This window comes from Nothoprocta perdicaria, unplaced genomic scaffold (genome assembly GCF_003342845.1).
Source record: "Nothoprocta perdicaria isolate Ctin4 unplaced genomic scaffold, notPer1 scaffold_150, whole genome shotgun sequence".
NCBI classification, from domain to species: domain Eukaryota; kingdom Metazoa; phylum Chordata; class Aves; order Tinamiformes; family Tinamidae; genus Nothoprocta; species Nothoprocta perdicaria.
Window position 1 is genome coordinate 371287 of NW_020454650.1, and position 11391 is coordinate 382677.

At 45.6% G+C, this 11391-nt stretch overlaps 1 protein-coding gene across 1 annotated transcript in view; it reads right to left on the reverse strand.

Moving 5' to 3' along the window:
- The window catches only part of TRAK1 (trafficking kinesin protein 1), a 74112-nt gene extending 69834 nt beyond the window's left edge, over window positions 1-4278 (reverse strand). The window contains exon 1 of the mRNA XM_026034856.1: window positions 3991-4278. The gene's annotated coding sequence lies outside the window, so the exon portion shown is untranslated. The remainder of the gene's footprint in view (window positions 1-3990) is intronic.
- Between the last annotated feature and the right edge of the window lie 7113 nt (window positions 4279-11391).

Consider the following 11391-nt stretch of genomic DNA (forward strand, 5'->3'; position numbering starts at 1 on the left):
TACAAATGCTATAGTTATTGATCAGTGCAGCCTCTTAAGTATAGTAAGATTTAAAAACAAAACAAAACAAAAAGAATACACCAYGACCATCCCAAAGAACAGGTTATCACCACAAACAGCTTCCGAAAATCCTCAGGGAMTTGCCCACAATAAGTGACAGCCAGGAAGTACATGCCTGACATGAATTCAGAAAGTGTAATTAGTCTAATGAATGAATAAATCACGGAAGCTAATGAAGGAACTAGACAACTTAAATCACAGCCCATTCATTCTCTCCTTTTTCAGAGGAGGATGATGAAGGAAACTTGCATGGCATATTAAACAGCTAGCCCTTGAACTACCAAGTAGGCCCTGCCAAAGCCATTGCAAAAGTCTTCAGACATGCAAAGGCAGCCTCAAGGCTGGTCAAAGACGTGTAATGTTACTGTGTTAGAAATGTTTTAAGAGAGAGAGAAGAAAAAAAAAAGCACAAAATAACAAAATATATTGTGCTAGGGTTTTGGGTGCTAACTCTACTACATGGTCCACCTCAACAGGACAGCATCTGTCTGACAGCAGCTGACGGAGAAGGAAAAGGCTACCAGGCTAAGAGGATTTTGGAACTCAGAACTGCTGGAACATCTAGCAACAACACTCCACTTTATCACTTCATCTTCCTTTACAAAAATAAAAAGGAAGGAAAAAATAAAGGAAAAAGAAAAAACAAGCAAAAAAGGTCAGAGAGAGGAAGAAGCTCTCCGCTCCAGCTGGTGTTTCCTCCATGAACACCTGATTATATGTATCCCAGAACTCACTGAAATTCCAGTGCAGGCACAGAAATCTCCAGACTCCCATTCCCATTCTAAGGAAGCTGCACTAGATGGTGCTGCACTCGTGTTTGTATCTTTACGTTGTCCCATCGGTGGCTAAGAGGCAGGAAAAGGAAAAGGCTGAAGGAAGAGATCAGCGGCCTGGGGCAGGCGCGGGGCCCGCAGGGCAGCAGCGCCACGTCCAGCCACGCAGGGCTGGCCCTGCTGCCCTCGGAGCTGCCCACCCGTGTGCCTCGGAGCTCCCCAAGCGGCAGCCAAGGGCTGCATCCCTGGGCGCCCGGGATGCGGCGGTGCCGGCAGCCGCGGCCTGGGCTGCTCTGCTCCCATCAGAACTGGTGGGAAAGGAAGGCGGCCTCTTCCAGGTGCTGCCTCCCCCTCAGCAGCTGCCKTGGCTCAAGGAAGCCTCTCCTTCCACCTCACTCTTCCTCACCCAGCGCCTCTGGCCCCACTCTCCAAGCCGGATTATGTACTCACTGCAGCAAAGCAGCGAGCTGGGATCCAGACCCCATCTCCCCTCCTGCACAAGGGCGGCTGTCGCCCGACAGCTCCACAACTCTGCTCCCCGCTCCGGTTGTTTGGCAGGGCTCAAGCATTCGGTACAACAAGGTTTGAAGGCTATTTTTAGAGTAACATCTGCATCTTGAACTAAAAGCAAAGAGATTACCCTGATTGCTGCATGCAAATATCCTTGCTTTAGCATTAGCCCTGTCTTGGCATCGAAGAAAAATTACAGCATACGAGCAACTTCTCTCTCTTTGAACAGTTCAAAGTGCAAGAGCTGCTGACCTCTCAGTCAGGCACATCAAAGTGCTCAATCTTCCTTTACCCTGCAAGTATCCCCCTTTCTGCTTGCTTGAGTGAGCATTTGTATATCAAATACGCTCCATTTTTCCATCTGACAACATAACAGATGTTGCAGTGCAAACAGGAGCACAAGCCCAAGCCCTCGGTCTGTGCTCTCTGAGCTCTAAAATGCACAACAGAGAGTTGCAACTCAGAATAATCCATTTTCAAAACAGAAAGCTATTTCTGCTCCAAGCCTTAGCCCTTGTCTCTAGGCCACATGCAGTATCAACATGTCGCTGCCCAACRGCTGACCACTGAAAACAATATTACAGCATCAGACCGCGCTGGGCTGATAACCAAACATGGARAGAAACTCAGAAAGCACATCCTGCCTGAAAGAGTGTGAGGCTGGAAAATATGCATTGACTTAACATAAAAATATACTTGGAAAAATAAGAAGAAAGGGAGACAGAGTTCACCTCACCTTTTATGGAAGGGCAGTCAAGGAGGTATGGATTCATGGAAGAAGCCGGTTGTTCAGACATGTTAGCATTTTTTTACTGTTTCTGACTGCMTTTTTCTGCTTGCAGAGGGGAAGCGAGAAGATGGGACACTACCAACAGCACAACTAGCAGGAATGGCCCTTCTGCAAAGGACTTGGAAAATCAAACTAAGCTGCCAGGAATACAACTACGCAATGYCTGGAGTTCCAGGCTCCTTTCCAAGCAGCGCCCAAGTTGAGGGCAGTCAGCAGYGAGTGTCCAGACTATAAAGTGACCACTCAAGGGATGTGAGCATTATTCAGGGGAGGAGAGGGGAGGAGTTAGTTTCTGTTAAGAGGACATTTACTTGATGTAGAAATGTACTTGACTGCAAGTAGCTTCATTCCCTTTGCTTCAAGGCAAAAAACACTGATCTTTCGCAATCGCTGAAGACTCACCCTCCATGCCCTACCTGGTCTGCAGTTGTGAAGTAGTCATGCTTGGCAAGCAGCTCCTGACTCCTCAGGCATGGGCTTGCCTTTTTCTTTTTCTTTTTTTTTTCTTTTTTTTTTTTTTTTTTTTTGTATTTAAAACAATAATTACTTAATTGTGTTTTAAAAAGAATGGAAATAGAGAAGGTTATAATGGCAGGAGTATAACATTTCAGAAGGAGAATCAATGGCAAAAAAACAAACTTCACAAGGAATAAAGCCAAGTTCTAGTCAAAATCTTAYTTTGCCATCTGCAGTTTTGGGTAATTCTGTCATTAGTTTCCATTGCAACACCTAAGTAGGCCCTGGGAACCTCCTTCTGTATTCACAGCAGTGTTCCCTGTACTGATCCATTTTTAACCTTAGACCCATCCCTTCAAGCAGTAATTGTTACGTTCCCACCCTGTTCCTCACTAGGGCCTAGATATGTGTGCMTATATATGTTTGTGTGTGCATATATATATATGTATATGCTCTTATTTCTTCTATTACCAGGATGTAGGGAATAAGGGTGTGCAGAGCCTCTCTTCTTTTTCAGAGTCTCAACCTTTAACAGCTACACAGCAGCTGGGCAGAGCTAGGGTAAAACATACCACAAAAGTACTTATTGATAGTCATACATGAACATTAACTTTCTCTGACACACAGAGGATTCCAAAACTGCCATCTGGCAACCAGTTAGAAGAGCCCCAATGTGTTTTTATTCAGTCTTCTCGTTTCGCCCTGCTGAAAATGCAGCCGAATCCCCGAACGCTCCTCAAAGACCTCGGGCCTGACAAGGTCGTGGTTCCAAGTGACCACTAAGCTAGAAGAAGCCTCAGAGCTCAGCCAGGCCACGCATTTGGAATGGAAACTGCCTGTCATTTGATGGTCATAGCAGTGGCTAAATTGAGTTACAGTGATTATTCAGTTACAGTGATTATTCAAACTCAGGAAAATTGGGTCAACTGACCACATCATTAAGAATGGAATTCTATTTAAATACCATATTTAAACACATATTCCATTTATTYGAATGAACTCTGTGATAAAGACATTTAGCCTTTCTTACAAGCATGCAGAAGGAGCCACTTCTTAYGCATTAACTATTACAGTTCCAGAATTAACATAGCAAAATCAGAACAGTTTTGTAAAGCAGAGGTGTTTTAGTCACAACATTGGATGCTACCTGCCGTTCCTCCCACCCCCTCCTTGTGCAAAGCAATCCATGTCATCAAGATAAAGATCCCAATTAGAGTGAACACTAGAACAACCATTTCATCATTTTAAGCTGCAGCATTTTCCAGCCCTTGTTGCTGACTCTCCGTTGGTCTAACAAGACAGAGCATGCAGAACAGCAGCAGCACCGTGAGCCAGCTGAAACCAAGGCTTATAAGTACACAGCTCCATTTCCCTCCGCACCTAAAAGGCCCCTGTGCTTACCAGTAATGGTGCAGGCATCTCTGTACTCCCTGCAGTCTCGCACATCCTCTTCCACCGCTTCACTCACATAGTGCTCTTCATGAACGCCTGGGTCGCAGGCTAGGACTGCATGGTGGGACAGCTCCGAGGGAGGCACGGTGGTGGCCAAAGTGCAGTCGTGCAAAGCTGTGGCGTCCAGCTTGGCAGGTTTCAGAGGGTTGTACAAACTGCCATCAGGGGGACCAGCACTGGAGACTGGGGCAGGCTGGCAGAAACAGATTTCTCTCTCTTGGCTGGAGTTGGCTTGGAGAAGTCTGCAAAACACAAAGGCAGCAGCATTTAATTAAAGCCACTTCAAACGGCATAAATTAAAAGAAATTAACTTTTTTCCCCCCTCCCTTGAACATGAGTTTATCAGGACAAATTCAGCAAATACGAGGAAATGAACACACTGCACAGAGCAGCAGCCAATCCTTGTGCCTTGCACAGCTATGCCCAGTAGGAGAGCACTGGTCCTTGTGCAGCATCCACCAGCATTCTGCCTGGCCACCTTGCAGCAAGCAAAGCCCATCAGCCTGGGGACCCACTGCCCTTCTCCCTCCTCAGCCAAAGGAGAGCTACACACAGCCCAGGCTGGGCTGCAGGGTGAGCTGTGACGTGYGCTGCACACCAGGGCTCCGTTTCCTGGCACCTTAGCAACATCACCTCTTGGAAGTGGTTGAGACCAAGCGCAAAAGAGTAGGAGCTGATACTACAGCCCTCATGGGCTTGTCCTCTGCACCTTGCACAGCCTGGTCCTGCCCTGCCAGCCGGCATTGTTGCTCCCTTTCCAGCTGGCAGCCTCTTTGCTCCCTTTCCCRAGCGCACAGGAAACATGAGGGAACTAAGTGAAGGTGTTGAGGAAGCATCCTCTCATCCCTGCTCTCAGTGCTCCAGCCTCAAAACAGGGCTGAAAACTCCCTCCAAGGTACTGATGAATCTGGCAAGATTAACCTGGCCAGAAAATAAAGGAAGAAAAGYAGTTCCTATCCCAAAGCCTCACTGAACCTTTCGGATATGGGGCTGATATTACTGCAATACTTGGTGACCTGATCCTGCTTTTGACTAGCAACACTGCAAGAAAAGATGCAGACTGTCACTACTGACATGAAAAGAAGATACTGTCACAGTATTGTGGAAAATTAGACTCGGGAAGGACCTGTGAGGCAGGAAAGAAAGACTCCGTATATGCAGTCATAGGAAAGCATAAGCAGCAGATTAGGAACTGGACACAAAAGCTACTTCCATTTCAGCAGGGACATCTTGCAACAACGTCACTGGGCTGCACCGACTGCCAAAGTTTTTCTCAACCTGTTTTTCCCTTTCACCACAGATGTAAGAACAACAAAACAAAATTCACTCCCTCTCAAGGTGAAGGGGCAACAAATCTACCTGTTACAGGAAAACAATGAGAGGAATCACGTTCTTCCCCTGTAATCTAGCGACACAGTGACGACGGCAGGATCCCAAACAAGCAGCGCTCTGTAGCAAGCACAGGAAAAGGGAGACCCACCTAAGTGCTTTAGCAGGAAGCCTTATGATGCCCCTGCAGAGCACCCCTTAGTTGTGTTCAACTGAAGCACACACTGAAAAGGACAACGGGGTCACTCGTACTGAGTGCTTATGAACTGGTCCCTTTTCTAATGGCTCCTTTGGAGCAACAGGAGAGAGACTATTGAGGTTAAAAATTAATCGTCTAAATGAAACCAGAATTTTAATGCAAAGCTTCATCTTTCCCCTGAATTTAAGATAGGAACAGCACTAAATATGAGCAAGAAAACACCCTGGCAATGTGCAGACCACATGATTAAAAGCCGGGGGGGGGGGGGGGGGGGGGGGGGGGGGCTTCATTTTGTCATAGTTCCTGTCACACATCTGTGAGTCATATCCAACAGTTTCCCAAAAGGACTAAGTTTGTTGTTGCTCACAGGGACATATTTGAACGCAAAGTGCCTCTAACCAGACTTGCACACCCTGCTTGCCCTCCTCTCCCCRCTCCTCTTCATGTCCCGCCTTACATTTATTATATTTTGCATATTTTTATTATTTATTATATTTTTATGTTTTCTGGACACTGACTGACATTCAGCACTGGACACACCAGATCATCCCTTCTCGCTCACCACGTTATCTCCCACCTATTCCTGACCAAAAGCACCCTTGGCCAGAGCACAAGGCTWCCAGCTTCCCCAGGCTCAGGTGTCCCTGTTCATTGAGCTTCACCTTCTCCTACTCCATCCAGCTCAACATCCACCCCAGGGAAGCCCCATTGCACAAGTCCTCCCTTTCCTGAATCTGGCACTACAACAGTTTCTGCCTTTAAATGCACTGCAAAACAGAGAAAAATCCAAAAAAACCTGCACCTATGAGAATGAGAAACTAACACAGCTTAACTCCTTTCCACACAAAACACTGCTAGCAAGCCAGCTTGCATGSTCTGCTGCAGAAATCCATGCAAAATTTATGTGTGAGAGAAATTCTGGACTAAGGAAGAGATTTTGCCTTAATTTTAAAGCACTGCATCTTAAAGGAAAGYAAGCATAACTGCACATATTTGCTGCCTTATACACCTTCATCTCATTGATTCCCCTATATGCAGTAAAAATGAGTTTAGACCATATCTAGCAGATCCATAGCAGCACTTTGTGCATGGCCTCTCTTGCAAGGCAACAAAACAACTCACCACGTACCCCAAAGCAAGGAAGAAATCCTCTACTCATGTAAATCTTCCCACTGCAGAAAAGCAAATTCCAGCTGAGGAGTATTTGGCAATGTGCCAAAAGCTGCCATTAACAGGAAGGGGCCTCTGCCCACAAAACAGGAATATTTGGCACTCCCCTTAGGCCGACACACATCTGCATGTACAGATATAAGTAGGAGGCAACAGAAATCATTATAGCAGTGTTTCGCATCTACTCCTTGCATCCAAATAAGCACATAATTTACAAGTCAAATTACCAYATTTTTCGATGAAAATACCACATATTTAATTCGTTCTATTCTATATGCCAACAGCAACCTGCACACATAATTTAAATAACTTTTCTACCCAACATAATATAATCCAACTTTTGCTTTGGTGGCTGGATTGGCACCATTTCCAGTAGTCAAAAACCAGTGACCGTTTGGGGTCAACAAACAGAGCTTGGTCTTTAGAAAGATTTAATTTAGCACGTTTGAAGTCATTTTTTAGCTTTAGAATTGTCTACAGRAAGAAAAAAATCACAATTCTCATGAATTTATAATGTAAATATTTTGAATTAGGTTGCATTCCTCTACAGAGAAACTATTTTACATGCTATTTATTAAGGACTGTCACTTAAAACTCGCACTGTGCAATAGGCCAAGCCAGCGCTGCTGGAGCAGTTCTGTAGGAGCAACGGCAATGGTCACTAGCCTAACGTGCCAGTTTGACCACTGTCAACCAAACCAAACCAAACCAAACCAAACCAACCCCCTACTTGTTTAAACGAGGGAAAGAGATCTGAGACTTGATTCCTTTTGGAGTTAGGGAACCTGAAAACCTACCCCTAAAACGTGCTTCCCACGTAACCTGCTGCCCAACAGGCAGAGGAAATTCCAATATCCCTGTGGGCCACGCAGCTCCAGGCTCTCCGGCTTATTACTTTTTTCCTCCTTCAGGAAGCTTCAAACTGCGCAGGCAGCAGGAACCCCCAGCTCCAGGCTCCAAGCTAAACCTAATCCAGAGCAACCCCTGCCCACCAAACCACTAATGGGGCTGCAAAAAGCTTCAGTGCCAACACGTCTAGTCTGCTGCTCCTTCCCCACTGACTAAAGTACTTGCTAATTTAGAAGGAGCCTGCGGGTCCCAKGGGTAGAGCAAGGTTTCCACGCTCAGCATCTACAGGAGCTCCAGGCTCTCTCATTTACTAAATGTGAAGGTTAAACGCTTCAGAAGGCCTCAGGGTGTGCAAATTCCTCCCTTTCATGTACTCACAAGAAACTACCTGAAAAGTTCTTCCCTGTTTTGCACACTGCTTTGAGGTCACCAAAATACCTGTTCCACCAAATCTGCAAAGTCATTTTTTTGGAAAAGAACCCTGAAGCTTCTTCTTTACATGGAAACTTTTCTTCAGATATAAAACACTCCACCTAGACACCGGAGCAAACCAGAGCAGTTTTACTGTCTGCCCCAGCTGTGAATTAGATTAAMGCCCTGGCCTACACCTAGCAGCTCAGAGCTTGCTCTTCAATCCATGGCTTGCAAAATAATCACTGAATCTGATCAGAACAACATAGGAAGACTTGCCTCAAGCATTCAACTTGCCTTTTTCTTTTCTTTTTTTAATAATTCAAAACCWGCATTTGCAAAAGCTCTTTTTTTTTCCCAAATGCTTTCTTCACTAAGCCAGTGGGTGGGCTCAGAAGTCAGTGAAAATGCCTACATGCATTTAAACACTTTTTCAGATCATGAAGAACCAACCATTTGCAATATATCCGGCTTTCAGTTATCTATGGGGTCACTACTTAACTTTTAAAGGCCATATGTGATCTCCAATACTCCCAGACTTATACCTCATTATATACCCTCTTATAAATCATGGTTCCCCCTGCTTTAGAAGCTGTTTTAAACATACAGACTGTCAACCACTATGTTGAACCTCTAATAAGAGGGACACAAACAGTCCAAATATCACAGCTGAGTGRCAGAAAGTGACATGCAATTTCTCTGCCTCCCAAGACAAGTACTGTTTCTCATGTTAGAGGAGACCAGTATTTTTACAGCAATTTAGGAGAAATATCGTGGGACAGCTTTGTTTCTCCATTTTGCTTTGAGGACTGGGCAGCATCCAGTGCTTGGTCACTCTCACCCTTTCCTTTACATGGTCAGTACGAGTGTTTCACYGCGGGCCTGAGGGAAGGAGAGAGATTTAAATGAGGGGGAAAAAAAGAAAGGAAGAAAAAAACTCTAGCCCATGCGCAAAGAGCAGGGCACACTTTAAAGTCCAATGACATCAGATGAAGACAGGTTATTGGAAACATCTCCTCACACACATGCTAATGGGATATCACATCACATGCACAATGAGAACCATTACTGCAAAGAYGTATCTCCAAGAAAAACCCTGGTATTTGGATTTATTAAGAGCGAATAGCCTAGCTCTTAGGTTTAGCCTAAGACTAAACCTAGGCAGTGACACAAAGAGTAGACCACGTTGAAGAACAAAACCTTATAAAAAGCCAGTTTTAAAGTCACGTAGGGATCATTTTATCCAACGTCTTCCACAGAGTACCCGACAGCAGCGTCCCTCTCTGAGCAGGYACTTGGTGGTTGTTGTGGGGGTTCCCCCTCCCCACCAAATGTGTCRAGGGYCAGGMAGAAGCACCAAGGCCTCCTGCTATCACAGGGCCCCTAACTCGAGGCTGATGCTGTGTTTGAGCAGGGTGATGTGCTTGTTTCTCACAGGAGGACCGGGAATCCTTTTGTCTGCCCAAGCACAATCTCTTCAAGTAAGAATGAGCACGCAGTGGTTATGCCACATGCTCCATTACAAAGGATCTTCTCAGGGATACGTGTCCTGGAGAGAAGCTCTTCAGCCTGGAAGCATTCCTTATTAGCTTCACAGGCAGATTTGAAGGCTTTTGAGAATCATGTTTTACTAAAAGAAAAAATCATAACCAGGAGTATTAAGCACATGAAAGCATGCAAAACGAAAAATAATCTCAGGATAACTGCCAGTGTCACAGCAGCGTCATTTAGAATTTAAGAAGTAGCTGCTACAGAAGAAGAGCCAGAATATCAGCAGTAATAACCAAAAAGACGCCCAAGCGACAGTATAAATATGTGAAGCCTTAAACTCAGTGTCCCCAGGGCTGCTGCTGTGACCTCATCTGGCCTCATTTTGACTGAGAACACATCAAGACTGAGTCACGCCTTCTCAAGCAATGCAAGTCAAACCACCACAAACAGAAGCTCCATAACAACAGAGAGGGAAAGAGCTGTCCACCCGCAGCCAGAGGGTCTCACCAGCAGGACRTGGCCTTCAGCAGGAGCCCATCCGCCTCTCCTTCGCGCAGAAGCAGGAGAAGTGGAAGYAGGGTGCAAGACGAGCCTTCGGCATGGCCTTGACAGCTGTGGGGGCACAAGGGTGCTCTCCCGTCGAGCTTCATGCAGCGCTGCCCCTCTCTGAAGTTCCTTGAAGCAGATGCTTTAAGGTCCTATAATTCTGCCTTGTAAGATTGCACTGCATGGAGCTTTATGCAGCTCCTCCTCCTTTTGTTTTATACCAGCCACCACCTTCCCCTTTCTCCCCTTCCACCCCCAGTAGTGAATGAATACATTGAAAACAGTTAACTACGTTGGGAACATTTCCTTCCCTGCAAGGCACCTGCTTCTGGCTGGGAARCCTTATGTAGACCTGCCCCATACCTGCCTTGGAAAGAAAAGCCTGTTCCAGCCACCGCCACAGGGACAGAGTGAATGAGAACAGCACGTACACTAAGAAGGAATCAGGTAGTAAAACAAAGCTCAGAGTTTCAGCAAAACTATAAGCATCTCAGACACATATGTATTCACAGCCAGGCACACATGAAGTGATGACCTGAGGTGGATCGATGCACGATGAGTCCAAGAGGCACCATGCAATACTTGAAGAAAGGACCTACTGACTTCAACAGAACTAAAAATATTTTGGGGTAGGTTTTTACTCTGCTTGGCATGCACAAAATCCTGCCTAACACAGTCAGTACCCAAGCTAAATACATTAGGAAGCTTTGGTACATTAGCATGCTGCCTGCTAGGGTGCCTCATAATGCCACTGGAAAAAAAATGCTGCTGTCAAGGATTTGCCAAAGAACTCAAGCATGGGGGGAAAAAGAGAGCAGCAGCAGCAAGGCAGACCTCCAAATCTGCCCATGGACAGCAGCAGCAACAACAGAAACCTGAAGCATGGCTCAGTAAAGTAAGAGCATGAAACTCACCAGCTCCCTACTTCTCTGCAAGCCTCAAAGACCTCCTGAGCAGGGCAGGTATTGAGCACTGCTCTGCACTACCATGAAAAGGACACGGGATCGCAAAACCAGTGAGAACAGCTGAAGGCCCCCACTGTAACACTCATGTGGATGCAACCACAACATCCCCACTCTCCCACCATCCATTTTGCTTCAACAAAAATACACTTAACCAAGCTGACAACCGTTTAGAGCCAAGCGCTCTAGGCAGGGAACCCAAGACAAAAGAAGGGACTGACCCAAGCCACAGATATTTGTCATGATTTAAAAACAGAGAAACAAAATAAGATTTTCATCTGGTTTTGCATTACTGTTGTTTTTCTGCTATTGCAGCAGGATTTTTTGAGTTTCTCCTTCTCCACAGTGATTTTTAAAAGTCTAGAGTTGGAATAATTTCCATTTAAAAAATAA